The following is an 18,796-nucleotide window of genomic DNA, read 5'->3' as shown; positions in this document are numbered from 1 at the left end:
ACGCAACTTTCCATCGCAACGACCCTGAGATCCAGCGGCGAACGGCCGCGCACCGCGGGGTGGAACGTTCGAGCCCCGGACGGAAAGCAGCGGGCTGGGGGCCAGCGGTGAGCTCCCGCCGGGCAGGGACTTCGCCATGGAGCCGGAGCAGGGGCGGGGAGGGAAGGGCCTCCCTCCCGAGGCCCCGGTCCCGCCGGGAGCCCGCTGCGCCCGGGCCAGGGCCGCCGCCAGGTGCGCATCGCCCCCGCGCCGAGGGGGAGCCGGCGCCCCGGGCCCCGAGGGCTTCCCCGCGCTGGGAGGGGGAGGGGGAGGGGGAGGGGGAGGGGGACGGGGGAGAGGGAGGGGGAGGGGGGGCGCCGGGCCGGACGCCGCTCCGACCCCCGCGCGCCCTCGGCCGCCCCCGCCCCGCCCCGCCCCCCGCGCCCCCGCGCGCCCTCGGCCGCCCCCGCGCCCCCGCTCGGCCCGCCCCGGCCCGCCCCCCGCGCCCGGACGCCCGCCTGCGCCGCGGGCCGAGTGCAGGGCGCGGGGCGGCCCGCTCGGCTCCTCCGCTCCCGCCCGGCGCTCGGGCCCAGCCGCCGCCGCCGCCGCGCGCGCCCCTCCTGGAGGAGGAGGAGGAGGAGGAGGAAGGAGGCGGGAGGAGGAGTTGCGGGAGAGGAGGGACGAGCGCGGCAGTCGCGCCGGCGCTGGGCGAGGAAGCGGAGCGGGCCGCCGCCGGGTGAGCGTCCGCGGAGCCGCGTCGGAGGCTGCGTCTGGGCTTCGCTTTCCGCTGCGTCGGCCGCGAGGCCGGGGCGGGGGCCGCTTCTCCCGTCGCGCGGCCCGGGGGCTGGGGAGGCCGCCCCGCGCGCCTGCAGCCGAGGTCCCCGCGCGGGGCCCGGCCGGGTGCGCGGGCGGGGGGGGGCCGGCCGGCGGGGAGCGGCGCGCGGGGGGCCGGGCCGGGCGGGGGCCGGGCGGGGGCCGGGCGCGGAGGGCCGAGGCCTGCTTCCGCCGAGCGCCGCGCGCCCCCTCGGCCTCCCGGTCCGCCGCGCGCCGCCCGGGCCTCCGCCTTTGTTGCCCGCGGCCCCGCCGGCGAGAGGCCGGGGCTCGGCGAGGCCTGGGACGGCGGCGCGGGGCCTGCGCGGCTCCCCCCCGCCCCCCGCCCCCCGGGAGGTCGCGCGGGCCGGGGGGAGCCGGGGGAGCGGGGGGAGCCGGGGGGAGCCGGGGGAGCGGCGAGGGCGGCGCGTGACGGGGCCGCGGGACCCACAGGCCTTGGTTTTCAGTCCGCTCCCGGAGTTGGCGACTTGGTGCCACCGTGGTGGCTCGTCTCGGGCGCAGGTACCGACGTTCCCCGGCGGCGGGTCCCGGCGCAAAACTTGGGCTGCGCGCGGCCGGCCGGGCGCCAACTTCCCGCGTGGGGGTGCGCACCCCGGCGTCGCCGGCCCCGCTTCCCGGGATTAGGGGCCGGGCGGGCTGTGGGGTGAACCTCGGGCTTCCGGGAGCGGCGCGCGTAGCGTTGAGGCCGGCCCCACCGTGTTTCCCGGTGTCTGCCTGGACGAGGCAGCCCGCGGCGCCGTGAGGACCCGAGGACCGAGCGGTGACCACCGAGCGGTGACACCGAGGGACACCCGGGCGCTGCCAGACGCGGCTCCCGTCGTCCGTGTCTTGGAATCACGGTCCGTTCGCGACCCGACAAAGTGGGCGCCACCGCCTTCGGGACCCCACGTCTGAGGTGCTCGCCACCGTGGGAGGCCGGCCTGGATCCTGACTTAGAAGCCCAGCACGGTGCAGCCTGAGATCCACCGCGCTCACTTGAATGAATGGATTCTAAAGGGAACACCTAGTGCCGTGGGGAGTCGTTATTTATTTCATTTTGTGAAGGTTTCATTTATTCATGAGACGCCCAGAGACACGGGCAGAGGGAGAAGCAGGCTCCGTGCAGGGAGCCCGGTGCGGGACTCGATCCCGGGACCCCAGGATCATGCCCTGGGCCGAAGGCGGGCGCTCAGCCGCGGAGCCACCCAGGCCTCCCGAGTTATCATCGTTGTTTGAAAGCATCAGTGGGGGCAGCCCGGGTGCCCCGGCGCTTGAGCACCTGCCTTCGGCCCAGGGCCTGGTCCTGGAGACCCGGGATCGAGCCCCACATCGGGCTCCCTGCATGCAGCCTGCTTCTCCCTCTGCCTCTCTCATGGATAAATAAGTAAAATCTTTAAGAAGAGAAATAAAAGCATCAGTGGTATTGTTTACAAGCTTCCCAGGTAGCCTGTGGTACTTCTCTTTTCCTGTGTGCTTTCTAGTTTTCCTCACTGCTGCATCACCTGGCAGTGGATGCGGTTGACTTTCACCGTCTGCCCCTGTTCTAAGCCCCGCGGGTCACCCCAGCCCCTTCTGTACCTTCCCTGGTGTTTTCTCCTTGTCTTTGGGGAAGCTGGCTCACCCACCGTCCCTTGATAACGGTTCTCAGAAGAACTTACTCTCTGGGGTTTTTTTTTTTTTATTTATTTATGATAGAGAGAGAGAGAGAGAGAGAGAGAGAGGCGGAGACACAGGCAGAGGGAGAAGCAGGCTCCATGCACCGGGAGCCCGACGTGGGATTCGATCCCGGGTCTCCAGGATCGCGCCCTGGGCCAAAGGCAGGCGCCAAACCGCTGCGCCACCCAGGGATCCCACTCTCTGGGGTTTGACAAGTACTTTCCACTGTTTGTTTTGGTTAAGGATGAACCTTTACCCTTTAAGGGTCTCCAGGGAACATCTCTTTTGAAATACTTTTCCCTTTTATTAGGCTCTTTAGATGCCACCTAAATTGGTACCTGGCACTGCCCATTTCCCCATCTTTTAGTGACAAGATAGGGGCTCCCCAGGACTTAGGGGCTCACCCTCAGTGTCACGTGGTACCCTCCCAAGGCAGCACCTTCCAGGGAGTGAGAGGGAAAGGGTTTGGGTGTCCCTGACCTAGGTCGCACCATGACCTGGGAGGACAAGGTCTGCTGTGCTGCCTGGGGTCCTACTCATTTTGCCATCTGAGTATCCCTTTCAGTGGCCTTTTTGGGGAACAGAAACAAGGGTCTGCCTAAGACTGTCTTGTGTAACTTCTCAGAGAAAACTCTGGTAGTTTTCTCCGTTGTGATCAGTTTTCAGGAAACGTTTGTGTTATTAATAGTAAATATCAGGTGCCTGCATGGCTCACAGTTGAGCATCTGCCTTTGGCTTGCATGATCCCAGGGTCCTGGGATCGAACCCTGTGTTAGGCTTCCTCTCCCTCTGCCTGCTGCTCCCCCTGCTTGTGTTTTCTCTCTGTCCAATGAGTGAGTAAAATCTTTAAAAAAAATAGTAAATATTTTTTATTTTGCTCGTAGAAGTAATTGCATGATCTTATTTAAAAGTCACAATATAGTCTGAAAAAAGGAAACGTTATGTCCATTTCTGAATTTGTGGTAGTTACTGTCTTTCTCTCAAGAATATACCGTCATGTGGAATGGGTTGATAAACAAGTATGTTGACTGTGAGGTCAGGCACCCCATGTTATTTATATGTAGTATAACTAGTAGTGTGCATGCATTGATTTTGACGTTTAATAGGGTAGGTAGGTAAGTAAATGACCAAGCTAAGATCACCTTTTTCTGTTTTGTTTGTTGCATCTTTTATGGGAAGTGAAGATTATTTCAGTTCTTGGTCCTCATCCCTAATCTTTTTCCAGTTTTGGAAATGGCACATCTGTGGTGCCTGAGTATTTTTGTAAAATTACTGCTTTTACAAGGGAGACATTTATAATACTAGTGTATGTCATAGAAAGGGGGAACTTTCTTGTATGACTAGACAGATCGAAAGAGGAGTTCAGGGGATCCCTCGGTGGCGCAGCGGTTTGGCGCCTGCCTTTGGCCCAGGGCGCGATCCTGGAGACCCGGGATCGAGTCCCACGTCGGGCTCCCGGTGCATGGAGCCTGCTTCTCCCTCTGCCTGTGTCTCTGCCTCTCTCTCTCTCTCTGTGACTATCATAAATAAATAAAAATTAAAAAAAAATTAAAAAAAAAAAAAAAAAAAAAAAAAAAAAAGAAAGAGGAGTTCACACAGTAAAAGTGAAACCGCATTGGGACATATTTTAAATTGTATTGACAGTGAAATTGTCATTAATGTTTTTGTGGTTAATTTGGTATTCTGTAGAGTACACTGGTTTAGCAAACAAAAAAGTGAAGGCATTAGAACCAAGGGCACATTTTACTTGAAACCCACTTGAGGGTCTCTGATGACACATACAAACATGAAATTTTTCTTGATTATTTTTTGGTGGCTGTTGGTCTTACTGATGTTTGAAGAGTAGACATATTCAGATAAAGTCCTTTAAGGTTTGAATTCTTGTGTTGCATACTGAGGACTTTTTGGAGGTGTTTGATCTTCAGTATACATTACTAGCTTTGTGACCTTGCACACATTCTACCTCCTCTCCGAGCCTTAACTTCTTCTGTGGGGCTCAAGTGAGGGTATTAAATCTGCCTGACAGAGTTGTTGTGAGCATATATTGTGTTTAAAGTAAAATCCAGGGCAGCCCTGGTGGCTTAGCGGTTTAGGGCCGCCTTCTGCCCAGGGCGTGATCCTGGAGACCCGGGATCAAGTCCTACGTCAGGCTCCCTGCATGGAGCCTGCTTCTCCCTCTGCCTGTGTGTCTGCCTCTCTCTCTCTCTCTCTCTCTCTCTCTCTCTGTCTCTGTCTCTGTCTGTCTCTCTCTGTCTCTAATAAATAAATAAAAAATCTTAAAAAAAAAAATAAAGTAAAATCCAAACTCTCCGCCATGGGCCATGTGATTTCTGCCTAGTTCTTCAGTTCATCTTGACCAACTCTCTCTTCCTCACCACGGAGTCACCCTGTAGCCCTTCTGCGTTCTCTCACATTCCGGGCTGCTGCTGGCTTCCTCATCTTTGATAGGGTAGTTCTGTTTGCCTGGAACATTCTTATGGTTGATTCCTTCTCAGATCTTAATGCCAGGTTCACTGCATCAGGGAAGTCTCTCCTGGCTACTCCTCATACAGCTCCTTCAGTGGTCCCATCTTCCCTGTTTGTATGTTTTCATCATAACATTTACCGCAGTCTGTATTTTTTCTTTTGGTCTTTCTCCTTATGTAAGTCCTACGTGGGCAGAATGTGGTCCGCGGTTCTTCTGTGTCTCCCTAACACATCCTGTGGGGACACGATGTACAGAAAGTTGTATTTACGTTATTATCTACACATTAAAGGCAGGGATGTGCTGTGTAGATGGTGAGAAATCTGTTGGTTTTTTTGTGTTGCTTATTTATGCCATTCTGAGCTGATCTGCTCACCTGAATAAATCACAGCATGAATAAGACCAAAATTATTATAACTTTAGGCCCCAAGTCACCCTACCTACACGCAGAGAACTGTTGTGTTTTTTGTTTTGTTTTGTTTTGTTTTTTAAGTCAGCTCTGCTTCCGGCAGGGCTCCCAAATTCACGACCCCAAGAGCAAGAGTTGCATGCTCAACTGATGGAGCCAGCCAGATATGGCCAATCAGACATGGGGCTGATTGATTTACATGTCCAACTGGCCGTTCACGAAGACCCACAGGCCTTTGTCACTTCTGGAAGCATAGTTATCTATAGCGTGTGGAGAGTCACAGCTCCAAAGCACATTTCCCTTGATGTTAGCTCACATAGCTTGGTAAGGCAAACCCTCGGTTATCTGGAACCTCTGGCATCCTCAGCTACATGTTGCGGAATTCAGCAGGAGGAAAAAAGCCTCGAGAAACCTCAGTTGGAATCAGACAAGTCGGAAGCTTAGATAACTGACTGGCTAGTGAAGGCAGTCTTGAGAAGGCTGCAGATCTAGCTCTGTGACTTCATAGGGTAGGTTTTTAAAATATATTCTGTCCAATTGCTTTATCCATAAAATAATAATGCCTTTCTCAGCATTGTTGTGGAAATTAAATGAGAAAATGCATGTAAATGTATGGGTTCAGTGCCTGGAATATAGTAAATGCTAATAGTAATAATTAGTTTAAAATAAACTGAATAGTTAAAGGGAGCAGTCTGGGTAATCGGTAACATGTGTGTAAGACTTGGTTTTTCTTGTTAAGGTAGTCTTGTGTGGGGAAAGTGCATAAGACCAAGGGGACAAGAAAAACGAAAATAAAGGAGGAAAGACAATGGGAGCCCACAGAAGTATTAACGGCGCCAGCTACTAAAATCGGGAAGGTTACAAATGTGAGCAGCTATTGAGTTGCTTGGCACTGGGTCACTGCAGTCAGGTGATGGAAGATGTAGAACAAAAAAGGTACTGCTCTCAGCCTTCTGCAAAGCCTCAGGCTCTTGTTTTCACACTCTTGTGATATATATGTATTTTTTTTTATCACTGTTAACAGCCATCACACTGAAATGTTCTCTTAAAATTATTAAAAGGGCATCACACTTGGAGACTATGTTTGGGGAGCGGTGGCTATCCCATTGTCCTTGGGAGCAGACTGTTTAGTAGAGAAGAAAGAAAGAAGAAAAGACGGCATATCTCTGAAGGCCCGGGAGACAAACCGTTATCTGAGCATCAGTAAACCTGAAGACGTCACTATGCCATCCTGAAATTTTCCAACAGGTAAATTTGGTCATTTGTAGAGGCATCTGTCTATATATAGCACTTCAGTGACAGCATGAGATTATATTGGATACACATGCTTGTGTTTAAGGGTTCCCTTTGAAGAGAACAGAGGAATATATGGCTCCTAATAGGAAAGATTTCCATCAAAAACAATTTTAAGAATTTGATGTTATTCTGTAGGATGATTTAGAAAAGGTGTATTTGTCACGTGCTCTGGATAGCCTATTATTTGGCAGTGCTGATGGTGGTTCTCCTAGCGATAGGTGTTATTCTGGGTACCCCAGAAGCACTGGATGGTTGAAGCAGCAAGGTGAATACACCTGGAAGTAAGATGAATTCTCTTGGGGAGACTGTTACTTTGTATGATTTTCCTTTTGCAAATTTTGTTTTGGTGTTTCTAGTAATGAGATGATTCTTACTAAAGCTTAATTTTGGTTTTAAAGGAAATGTCATCCCCGCGACAACAGTCATTTTTATCTGTTGACATTGCGTTTGAAAGTGGGAAAAAATATACTTGGGGAATAATATTATTACCAAATGTCACAGACTGTCAGGATATGTAAGCATGTAACACACATAGAATTGTTTTAGGATTTTAGGATTGTTTAGGATTTGCAGAATTATTGCATCTTAGAATTATAAGGAAGCTTCTGATTCATCCTTATATAGATGTTGGGGAAAGAGACTAAGGGTGATTAAGTAATCAGCCCAAAGTCCTATTCCACATTCTAGCAGGTTTTAGAATGGAGCCTGAATGTGCAGCTCTTCTTGTGGTTGGTGCGGATGTTTTCATTTACTCCTTGGAGGTGGGGAATTTGGGTTTGTGTCTTCATGGAGGAGGTCACCATTGACCTGTGTTTGGGAAGAGCCGTGGGCGGCAGGGACTGTATCTCAAACAGGCTGAGCAGCTGGAACTGTAACATCAACCTACAGATTCTTTTCTCCTCTTTCCTAAGTGAGGTGAACTACATTCTGTTTCTTACTTTACTTCCTTGATTTGATGGAGCTCATTCTCTTAGTAACTTCCTGAGAAACGTGATGAAGAAGTTGGGTTTTTTTTAGACCTTGTCAGAAAACATGTATGTTCCAAATGTGTAACTTACAGTCTGGCTGTGTATAGAAATCTAGATTATTGTTTCAGTCAGGATGGAATAGGTGATGCTGTGACAGATTAACTCTGAAATTTTAGTGTGGAAAGAGAGGTTATTTCTTGCTTTCACCAAGTCTGCACTAGGCCTGAGGCTCCTCTGGCGTCTTCCTCGGAATCTGGTCTGCTTTCACCTAGAGTTCACCCCATGACGAGGAGTCGCTGTGAGTGCGTGCCATATTGAAAATAAATTTTCTCTTGGTATTTTGAAGACGTTGTACCACCGACTTCCAGCTTTCAGTATTACTAAGTTAGTAATGCTGTCTGTTTCCTAATCATTTGTATGTTATTTTTTTCTCTTTTTGGAGAAGCTTTTAGTACCATTTTATTATCTCCTAAAAATTTCATCACGGCATGCCTGATTATCGTTTGTTCTCTGTATTGAGCCTTCCATGGATCCTTTCAGTCTTGAGCTTTGTTGTTCAGTTACAGGAAAATTTTCAAGGTTTCTTTTATCATTTCTTCTCTTTCATTTTCTTCTCTTGACTGAAGCTCTTCTTCATCAGATATTGGACCTCTTGGATCAATATCTTGATTTTTTTTTTTTTTTAAGTTTTTTCCCTCAATGTGTAAAGCCAGATGAAAAAAAGCAACAGACATAGATCTTTGGGCCTTACTTGTTACTAGTTTTTTAAAAAAAGAAAAATTTCAAAGGGTCTTTTCTACTGGGTACTTTAACCAATGAGTCCATTCTGTGTCATAGGCAGTAAGAGTTGTGAAATTGTTTAGGAACTTGCTCAGTTTTTAGCTGTTACATCGGTAAGTGTCTAGACAGGTATAAAAAGGTACACGCTAAAAATTTAGTATGTATATACCTAATAGTGATAAACTGGTATATAAGTCTGCTACCTTTTTTCAGTTTTTAAATAATATTTTATTTTATGTATTTATTTTTTAAAAGATTTTATTTATTCATGAGAGACCGAGAGAGAGAGAGAGGCAGAGGGAGAAGCAGGCTTCATGCAGGGAGCCTGATGTGGGACTCGATCCCGGGACTCCAGGATCATGCCCTGGGTCGAAGGCAGATGCTCAACCACTGAGCCACCCAGGCATCCCAATATTTTATTTTTTATTTAATCTCTGCACCCAATATGGGGCTTGACCTTATGACCTAAGATCAAGAGTCACATGCTCCACCACCTGAACCAGCCAGGTACCCCAAGTGTGCTTTTTAAATCTTTAAATGTTAGGGCAGCCCGGGTGGTTCAGCGGTTTAGCGCCGCCTTCAGCCCAGGGCCTGATCCTGGAGACCCGGGATCGAGTCCCATGTTGGGCTCCCTGCATGGAACCTGCTTCTGTCTCTGCCTCTCTCTCTCTCTCTTGAATGAATAAATAAAGTCTTTAATAAATAAATAAATAAATAAATCTTTAAATGTTAAAATCTGAATTAAAAAATTAAGGAGGAGTGAATTTATTTTCATTAGTCAATTCTTATAAGCCAGTTCCCTTAACATTTTGAATGATTGGATTTATAAACATTTTCATGCTCAGCTTAATAGAAATGTATTGAACACAGTTAAAAAGATGCTTAGAAATGCTCATGTAAAATTTTGTGCTCTGCAGGTTAAAAAGTCTGCATATTTTTATTTCTGCTGAATCAGATACTTTTAGAGCTAGACATGCTTTAGATGTCTACCTCTTTATTTTATGTAGGAAAACAGACTCACCAAGGAGATAGTCAGTGTCAAACAGCAAACTAGTGCTATCCTATATTTTTGTGTCAGTAGCCTACAGAGTGGGAGAGAATCACCTGAAAATTTATTAGAGCTGTAATTATAAATTTATTCTTAATTCATTAACTTTTAAATTAAATAACAATTTTAAGTCCATTTTTCTTAACTTGGTTATCTTTGAATTTCTTTATTTACCTTTGTAACCATGCAAATATTCATGTTTTAGTTTACTTTTTATTTTTATTATTTCTTAAAGATTTTATTTATTCATGAGAGATAGAGAGGCAGAGACGTAGGCAGAGGGAGAAAGGAAGCTCCATGTGGGGAGCCTGATGTGGGATTCAATCCCAGAACCCAGGGATCAGGACCTGAGCCAAAGGCGACGTCAACCACTGAGTCACCCAGGTGTCCCCAAGATTTTATTTATTTGAGAGAGAGACAGAGATAGCGAGAGCATGAGCATGGAGGAGAGGAAGCCTGACACTGGGCTTGTTCCCAGGACCCTGGGATCTTGACCTTAGCCAAAGGCAGATGCTTAACTGACTGAGCTACCCAGGCACACCTCATTACTTTTTAAAATAACACTTATGTAAGATTTGGAGACCCTAAAAAGAAGTCAAAGCAATTCTATTACACTTACTATTTTTCATTTATTTTTATTTGCATGTAGTTGTTAAGAACTGTGATGAGTAGGAGATTTCACCCAGTGTGCAAGCCTGGCAGTTTCATGATGTTGCCAGAAGATAAGATGCTCCTGGGTCAGAGAGATGGGACTTCATTACTCGGCACTATCAGCATTTGTGCCAATTCCCTAAGCACCAGTGCCATGTGGAGAAAAGCATGGAGGGGCCAAAGGAAGAAGCAAGGAAACAAATTGGGAGGCAGTTAAGTGATGCAGATGAGAGAGGATGGTAGCATGGGGCGGCGTGCTGGCAGCCACAAGTGATTGGACTCTGTGTGGTACATGAGACAGGACACTGGGTGTGATGTGTGAGAGAGAGGAGCCATGGATGATTGTGGAGGTTTTGATCTGAGCCGTTGGAAGAACGGAGTAACCATAGACTGAAGTGGGAAAGGCTGCAAGTAGAGCAGGTGTGGGGCTCGGATGGAAAAGATCCAGAGTGTAGTATTGAGCGTGTTTAGGCTCAGGTATCCCGAAGACCATGAAGACCATGGCAGTGTCAGGAAGGGAGTGGACTTAAAACTAGTCTAACTAGAGATGTGGATTTGGGAGTAGAGGACACATCAGTGCTATTTCAGGCATGAGATTGAGTGAGGTCACTGGGGCGTGAGTGTAGTTGGGGAAAAAATGTCCAGACATGAGTGCTGGGCTGTCCTGCGTGTCGTCTGAGAAGGACTGATGAGCTGTGTCCCATGCTGCTGGGAGAGCATCTCAGGTAAGACCCGAGAATCGTTGCCAGATTGGCAGTGGACACGTCACTGGGGACCTTGACTCGAGTAGTTCCTGTCTCTGATGTGGGCAGAAGGGAAAACAGGAGGAAAGGAAGAGTAGGCCTCCAGTAAGCACGTCTTTCCCAAGGTGTTTTGTTGCAAAGGGGATTAAAGAGACAGAACCAGAGTTGGCAGGGAAGGTAGGGTTGAGACAGGTTTGTTCGTGTATCTGAGAAATGATGTTTTTAGAAGCGATACAGTAGAGAGGGGGCCTTGGGAGGTGAGGGAGATCTAGTACATGAATGGAGGGGGCCCCGAGGAGAGGGGCATGGATCGCTAGAGCAGCGGGATGGTTTTGTCCAAAGTTGTCTTCCCGTGTCCTGATTTTCTCAGTGAAGTAGGAAGCGAGGCCACGGGCTGAGATTAAACAGAGAGGGGATCAGTGTTACGGCGCCAGCAAACACGTAGAACGGGACGGTGGATGCATCAGGGAGATGTGGTTTGACTTCCAGGCAGCCTGAAGGCTCCACCTGACGTGGAGCCATGGTCATGACTTTCAGTGAGACCAGGCAGAGTGGTGTGTGTTTGTGCAGCCACACTTCCCTGTGCGGGGCAGGCGTGGTGTGGGCAGAGCCGGAGTTCAGCGGTGTTGTCGTTTTGCCAAGACAGTATTTCAGAGTAAGAGTGGGAAAGGGAATTGAGGGTACTTGCTAGGGAATGAAGACAATTGAGCGTGGAATAGAAGCTGAACAGGGAGTAAAGATGGTCATTGAAAAGCTGGTGAGTTTATTACTCTTTTAGGGTTAATATTTAAATAGTAAGTCTGTATTAATTAGCTCTATGTTGATGTCATACTTAGACTGAGTATTTCAGGCCAGGCCCTGACTATATACACACCAATCAAAATAAAATGTCAGATTGGCAAAGACTAGTTTTGGGTGGAGTGAGGAGAAAGAAGGCTGCCTAGGTTCTCCTGAAAAAGAGAAAATACAGAATTCTTAACTATTGATTTATATTTCTGTTCAGCCGTGGCCTAATTGAAAGCCAAGAAAAGGCCTTGCATTTTGCTTTAACCTGATGGATTTACTCAGCTATTCCCTTTAGCAAAGTAACTAAAGAACAAACAAACTCACAGACCTCCTTCTTATAAAACCTCCATATTTACAGATTATTTTGAAAATAAAGTATTGAAAGTAGTATTTACAGAGCATTCTGTGGCCCAGATGGTGGTTCTGCTGCATTTCTTTCTGGTCTGGTGTGCCTCCCTATTCTTCCTACATAATCGAGACCACACTGTACATATGATTTTGTTTCCTGTGTTTGCACTTAACAAATGAACAATATGAACTTTTCCCTCATGTTATTTATAACCGTGTATAAATATCAATTTTAGTGGTTCCCTAAGGTTCCATTGTGTAGATGTGCTGGCATTTTGTTGACAGTTCTCAGACTGTTGGAAATTAGAATGTTTCTTTCTTTCTTTTTTTTTTTTTTAAAGATTTTATTTATTCATGAGAGAGACAGAGAGAGGCAGAGACAGGCAGAGGAAGAAGCAGGCCCCATGCAGGGAGCCCCATGTGGGATTCGATCCCGAGTCTCCAGGATCACGCCCTGGGCTGAAGGCAGACGCTTAACCGTTGAGCCACCCAGGAGTCCCATGAATATTTTCTAATTCTTAAAATGAAAATTTATTTTTGTATCATATGTGATAATGTGGGGGACATTGTTATGCTTTTGTTTTGTGTTATTTCTTTAAGAGTTACAAAAACAGCATTATTGGGTCAAAGAGTATGAATATTTTTAAGAGTTGCATAGAACCAAGTTTTTTTTTTAAACTATATTAAGACATTTTCAAGTCATCATTTAGAAGAATCTCTGCTAATTTGAGTTGTGAAAAGTCATTTCTATTTTAATTTGCATTTTTTTAAATTCTTATCAGGGTCAGTATTTTTTTTTTTAAGGTTGATTTATTAATTTTGGAGAAGGAGGGAGAGTGTGTGTGAGTGAAGGGGGCGGGGCAGAGGGCGAGAATCTTTCATGCAGACCCCCGTGAGCTGGGAGCCTTGGGCAGGGCTCGATCTTAGGGCCCATAGGATCATGACCTGAGCTGAAACCAAAACTGAGGTTTGGAGGCTTCACCGATTGAGCCCCTAGGCGCCTCAGGGTCAGTATTTGTGTGTATGTGTGTGACTGTGTTAGGCCAGTTGGTTGTCCACGTGAAAAGATGGGAATTAACCCTTACCTTCTATAAATCAATACTAAATTAATCAAGGGCTTACATGTGAAAAGCAAAACTTCAGTACTTTTATAGGACATACGGAAGAGTTTATGATTTCAGTATTGGGAAGATATCTTAAGAAAAAGCGCAAACAATAAAAGGCTGAGAGTCAGCTAAAATAAAATGAGAAACTTCTCAAGGAAGAGTAAAGTTATTATACCAGCACCAGGCAGCTGGAGACAAAGGAAGTGGGTTACCTGCACAGATTCCTAGGAGTCTGACATGGACCTGCTATATCTTAGATCTCTTTGTTCTATGTATTTAGCCACATATTTTAACTTTTTTATCAGAGTAAGGAAAACAGAAAAAAATGTGTAAAAGTCAAACTGTTCTGCATTCCCTGCAGCGATGTACGGAGGTTCCAGTTTCTCTAGTACTTGTCAACATGAGGTGTGGTCTTTCGAGTGGGTGTGTAGTGGCGTCTCTACAAATTAGCTTGTACAACTTCTTTGGTAAAAGATCTATTCATGTCTTTTGCCCATTTAAAAAATTAGGTTGTCTTAGTTCATTTGTAAGAGTTCTTTATTTGTTCTGCATAAGGATATTATATCAGATATGTGATATATGAGTATGTTTTCCTAGTCTGTGACTTGCTTTCTCTTGATATGTTTTGGATCGTAAAAATTTGTAATTTTAATGAAGTTCCAAAGTTGAGTGGTTTTCACGAATATGTTTCTTAGTTCTTACATGCTGTTAGTTTATCTCCAAAGTGCTAAACTGGTTGCTTTTGACACAATTTTGTGGTCGCCTTTTGCAGAGAGGATTTATCAACCTTCTCATGCCATCGTGCCTTCTCATGCCATCATGCCAGAAGGGAGTTCCCCTGGGTAGTTAAATGTTTGATTTCCATGTTCAGGTGATAAAACTGAGGCATGGATGCCCACGGTCATTAGGGAAATGCTGGCTGAGATTGGAACTCAAGACGGTGTGGCTGCAGGATTTGCATTAAGCTCTGCCCTGCCTTTCCCCATGTTAAGCTCATCATCAGAAAAGGAGGCCGTTTCTAGATCATTCACCATGGGTCAGCATTCGTGTCTGTTTCTTGGCCCCTTCCCTTGTGACTTTGGACATATTGTTAAACTTTCTTTTTCTAAGATTTTATTTATATATTAATTTTAGAGAGAGCATGCTCACGAGTGGGGGAGGGGAAGAGGGAGGGAATCCTCGGGGAGACTCTGCACTATGCGCAGAGCCTGATGTGGGGTTTGAACTCATGACACTGAGATCATGACCTGAGCCAAAACTGAGTCAGATGCTTACCTGACTGAGCCACCCAGGTACCCTAAATTGTTAAGCTTTCTAAGATTTAGTTTCCTCTTCTATAAAATGGAGATAGAGATATAAAGATAGTATCTTCCAGAAAGAGTTCTTATGAAGATTCAAGAAGATTAATGTACATTTTTTAGGATGTAGTCACCTCTGAATGGGCGGTGGTTGTGCTGATATTGGTAGTAGAAGTCGTATGGGAGCAGAGGTAGTAACTGGTGGCAGGACACCTCCCTCTTTTTGGGTTTCTGTCCTCTGAATGGGGGTAGCATCCTAAATAACTCTGTGCCTTTGCAGCCTTTTCCTCCGTCTTCAGCAAATGTCTGCTTATAGTCTGTCCTAGATCTGAGGTCCTTGAGGGTAAGGACTTTGTCTTTCATTGCTGTGATTTTACGGAGGGGTGGCAGCATCCCCTTATAATTTTCAAGGAAGTGCTGTTGTTTTATCAGTGTCAAGACAAGGGTGTCTCCTGGAATGATAAATAAGGCGGGAGAGGAAGGCACAGAGGTGGTATGAGTTCAGGAAGCTTACGGAAATCCTAGTGAATGGTGAGAAGCACTTGCTGTATGGGTGAGCCCCAGGGTGCCAAGATGGCCAGACATCAGGGATTTGGGTTGCAAAGATGTCCATTCCCGGTACGCCTGGGGAACAGAGCTGCTGGAGGTGTCCCACTTACGAGCAGGGAAGCAAAGGACTGAAATAAGAGGGTGAGGTACATGAAATGGCACATCACGAGATGAACAGCTGGGGAGAATTGAGAACAGTTTGGGAAGGTTTAGGGAGAGATGGGTTTAGGAAAACTGTTGAGACCTTTGACCCTGAGCGTATCAGAGTCTCCTGCTTTTCCAGATAAGAGGTGACTGAAACACACAGGTGCATATTTTACCTACATTGCCTGTTTCCTTTTCTCTGTGTGCGGTGGGGTGGTGGTTTTGTAGTAAAGTGAAGTGCGCTTGCTGGTTACGGAAAGATCTAACACAGGATTCCCCCAGTCTGAAAGCAGAGCGTTCCTGTGAAACCCTTTAGGAACCAAAGCCTCTTCTGGTACGTACAGGAAAGAAAGTTACTGATCTATATGGATAATGTTTTAAGCAGTTCCAGACCCAAAAAATAACCTGTTTTAGGCTTTTCTGAGACCTTAGAACACATCTTGCAAACGGATGCCCAGAATACACCGGGATAAAGCACACACACTCCGAGACACGGTTCAAAGTGCTGGCGGCTGGATGCCCAGATGCCGCGTGCAGTTCCGGGGAAGGAGCTGCTCGGGGTTGGTGTGGCCTCCCACCTGCTCGCTGCAAAGCAAACACTGAATGCTGTTTTTTGCTTTTTGCCTTTTCCATACAAGCAAAAATCCTCTTTGGATTTCTTTCGGTCTTCAAAAACAGGTACTGACGTCGGTCTTTTTGTCAAAGCAACATGGCATAAGGCGCAGTCCAACAGGCAGAGGATGCCTGGGTAGGAAACAGGCTATTAGGCGTCCTGACTCGTCTCCTTACCCACTAGGGTTGCAGTCATTGATAGTTGGTTATTCTTTGAGACATTTACTATGTATATGCAGGGAAATAAATTCACAAACGGGATCATGTTTGCATTGCATTTTGTTTTGTAGCTTGTACTTTACCAACAATGCATCTTGGACCTCTTTATCTACGTGGTAGTCCGTCGTATTGGTAGATGATAATTTATCAAACTAGTCCACTGGTTTTTGTTGTGTATCATTTTTGTTTCCTGATATTAAGGTTAACTCCGCATTTTTGCCAAAATAAATTATTTAGTAAATGTCTGAATAGTGAATAAATGGGCCCATTTTGTAGAATCAGTTCTTTGATCTTAAGCGTACCCTTAATCTCTGCCTTAGCTTCCCATCTTTACAGCGGTAATATTACTGGTTTTATTACTATTTTAGCTGCAAACACATATATAGCCTAATATGTGCTAGGTGGTGTTGTGAGAACATCACATATATTACCACATTTAAACTTGCAACTAATTTAAGTGGTACATACCGGTATTTAGAAGATCACACAGCTGTTAAATCATGGACCCAGGAAATACATGAACTCATGCTTTCTGGTTCCAGAGAAATGCTTCCCACTATGTTGTACTGCTTTGTTCATAGTACCAAATTTAGAGTTATAAGGATTCAAAGAGATGCAATATTTTCAGAAGGCTTAAACCAAACCTGGCATATACTAGATCCATATGTGACCTGTATTTACCAGTACTAGGTAAATGGTCAAGTAATACTAGCTTTTAAAAATTTTAATGCTGTAGGGAACATCATTTTCCATATATCCTTGTTTTTGGCATGAGTATAGATCCAAAACACAAATCCCTGATCACATAATTATATCGTTAAAGCATATGTGAATTCAAAATTTTGATAAATATTTCCAAATAATTCTTCACAAATTGTACCAATTTATACTTCAGTAATGAGTTACGAGTGCTCAGTTTTTCATACCCTTGCCAACATTGTTATTAACTTTTTCAAACTCATAGATAAGAGATATTATCATTTTGTTTTCCTTTTCAGTGCATTTTTAAAGTTGGGATAGAAAATACCTACAGGGAGGGAGGGGCACCTGGGTAGCACCTGACTTCTCTTGATTTCAGGTCAGGTCACAATCGATTGCAGGGTCATGAGTTTGAGTCTTGTATTGGGCTCGCGCTGGGTGTGGAGTCTGCTTGTCCCTCTCCTGCCCCCCACATTCCTGAGTGTATGTGCTCTCTCTCTCAAATAAAAATCTTAGAATATACCTACATGAAAGTCAACCTTTTTAGCTTGTAGTCTGTTGAGTTTTAACAAGTGTATTCAGTCATGTAAACACTACCACAATCAAGATACAGAACAGTTCCCAGCACCCCAGATTCCCTTTGTTATGAATGAATTGAGAATCTTTTCGGTGATGATTGGACACTTGAATTTGTTTTCTTCCTTGTTTGCTTGATTTCTCATTTTCTTGCCTTTCTTCCTTCTTTCCTTCCTTTCTCCCGTTATTCTTTTTGTGTGAACTGTTCTTTATATTGTGGCCTTTTGCTTATAGGATTGTGTGCCTGTCTCATACTGATTTCTAAAAGCACAGTATGTGTGACAGAAATTAATCCTTTGTCATATGTTTGCAGTTTTCCTCCAGTTTATCTTTTGGCTTTAAGTTATGCCATTCTTCTGGTTCTCCAGAAATTTATAAATTTTGCATTGTTAGATTGTCAGTCTTTTCCTTTGTGGTTTCAGGGCTTTATGTTATGCATTAAAAAGGCTTTCTGAAGTGTAAAGGTTTGTTTAAAGATTTTTCTCCAACTTTTATATTTTTTAATGTTTGCATATTTGATCCTTCTACACAGTATTTTTATATAAGAAAATAAAAGCCTTGCTTTCTCCACCATTCTCAAATGGTTATGCAACCTGCTCTTCATCATTTCTTGAATAATCCATCTTTCCCTCCAGTCAGTCGTCTAATGTGTCCTCTTGGACACATACACTTTTCATATGTGTTTTGGTCTATTTCTTGACTTGCAAGTTTTTTTTTCCCCCCTCCAGTTTTAAGCTGTGTGTTTTCATATCTTGGATCACTCATTCTCCCTCAGTTGTCCTTTAGATTTTTTTCTTACCCTACCCTTTTCATTGTTTTCATGTCCAAATTAATTTCAGTATCACTTTATCTGGTTTCTTTTTTTTTTAAATTATTTTATCTAGTTTCTTGCAAAAGTGTCATAGATGTTTTCTTGAGATCTTGAGTTAATGTTTCGACAGGATTTGTTTTATATAGGAATAAGATGTATCTTTTTATGTATGGAAGACTGTTATGGTCCTCTGAGGAGTTTTAAAGTTTTTCATGTAGTTCTGGACATTTAAAAAAAATTAATGTCATCTTTTTTTGGAAACTATTATAAGTTGAATCCGGTCTCTTATTTGCCTGCAAGCTTTTTAAAAATAATTACTAGTGATTTTTACATATGAATTTTGTAAGCAGTCACTAGAATGAATTTTTTTTTCTTTTTTTCCCCTAGTAGTTGTTCATCTGCATCTGTTGTATTTTAGGTATTCACTCCTGTCATCTGTAAATAATGACAATTTGTATCCTCCTTTCCAATATTTATACTTACTTCTTACTCTTGCCTAATTAATTAGCTACTGTGTTGAAAATAATGCTAATTAATACTTGTTAATTGGCATCTTTGTTGCTGTCTTTCAGCATTTCTTTATTATTCATATGACTGTTAATTTTGTTATATGTTCCATGTTAAATGTCCATGTTTTTCTATTTTATAGAACTTTTTTGAGGGGGTTAGGATTGATGTTTTTTTTTTTTTTCTGATCTTTTTTTTGTGATTTATAGCTGTGGCCGTATAATTTTGCTCCTTTACCATAAATTATGGTAAATTTACAAATAATCAGCTGTGCTGGCAATTCTGGGATGTACCTCACCTGGTTGAATGATTTCCCCACACCACTCCAATGTTTGCT

The 18,796-nt window shown here is 45.1% G+C and overlaps 1 protein-coding gene across 7 annotated transcripts in view; it reads left to right on the top strand.

Moving 5' to 3' along the window:
* Window positions 1-597: 597 nt before the first annotated feature.
* LOC129514537 (suppressor of cytokine signaling 6) overlaps window positions 598-18,796 on the top strand; it is a 35,689-nt gene continuing 17,490 nt past the window's right edge. Inside the window, exons 1-3 of one of the 7 annotated variants that reach the window (XM_055333182.1) lie at window positions 602-715; window positions 6,062-6,254; window positions 6,380-6,566. The gene's annotated coding sequence lies outside the window, so the exon portion shown is untranslated. Of the gene's footprint in view, window positions 716-1,190; window positions 1,312-4,030; window positions 5,832-6,057; window positions 6,255-6,379; window positions 6,567-18,796 lie in introns of those variants that run through there. The other 6 variants (XM_055333187.1, XM_055333184.1, XM_055333185.1 and 3 more) reach the window with 6 other exon arrangements.

Source organism: Nyctereutes procyonoides, unplaced genomic scaffold (assembly GCF_905146905.1).
Source record: "Nyctereutes procyonoides isolate TBG_1078 unplaced genomic scaffold, NYPRO_anot_genome, whole genome shotgun sequence".
Lineage (NCBI taxonomy): Eukaryota > Metazoa > Chordata > Mammalia > Carnivora > Canidae > Nyctereutes > Nyctereutes procyonoides.
Note: the sequence above shows the minus strand (reverse complement) of the source record. Positions and strands in the feature narration are given on the sequence as shown.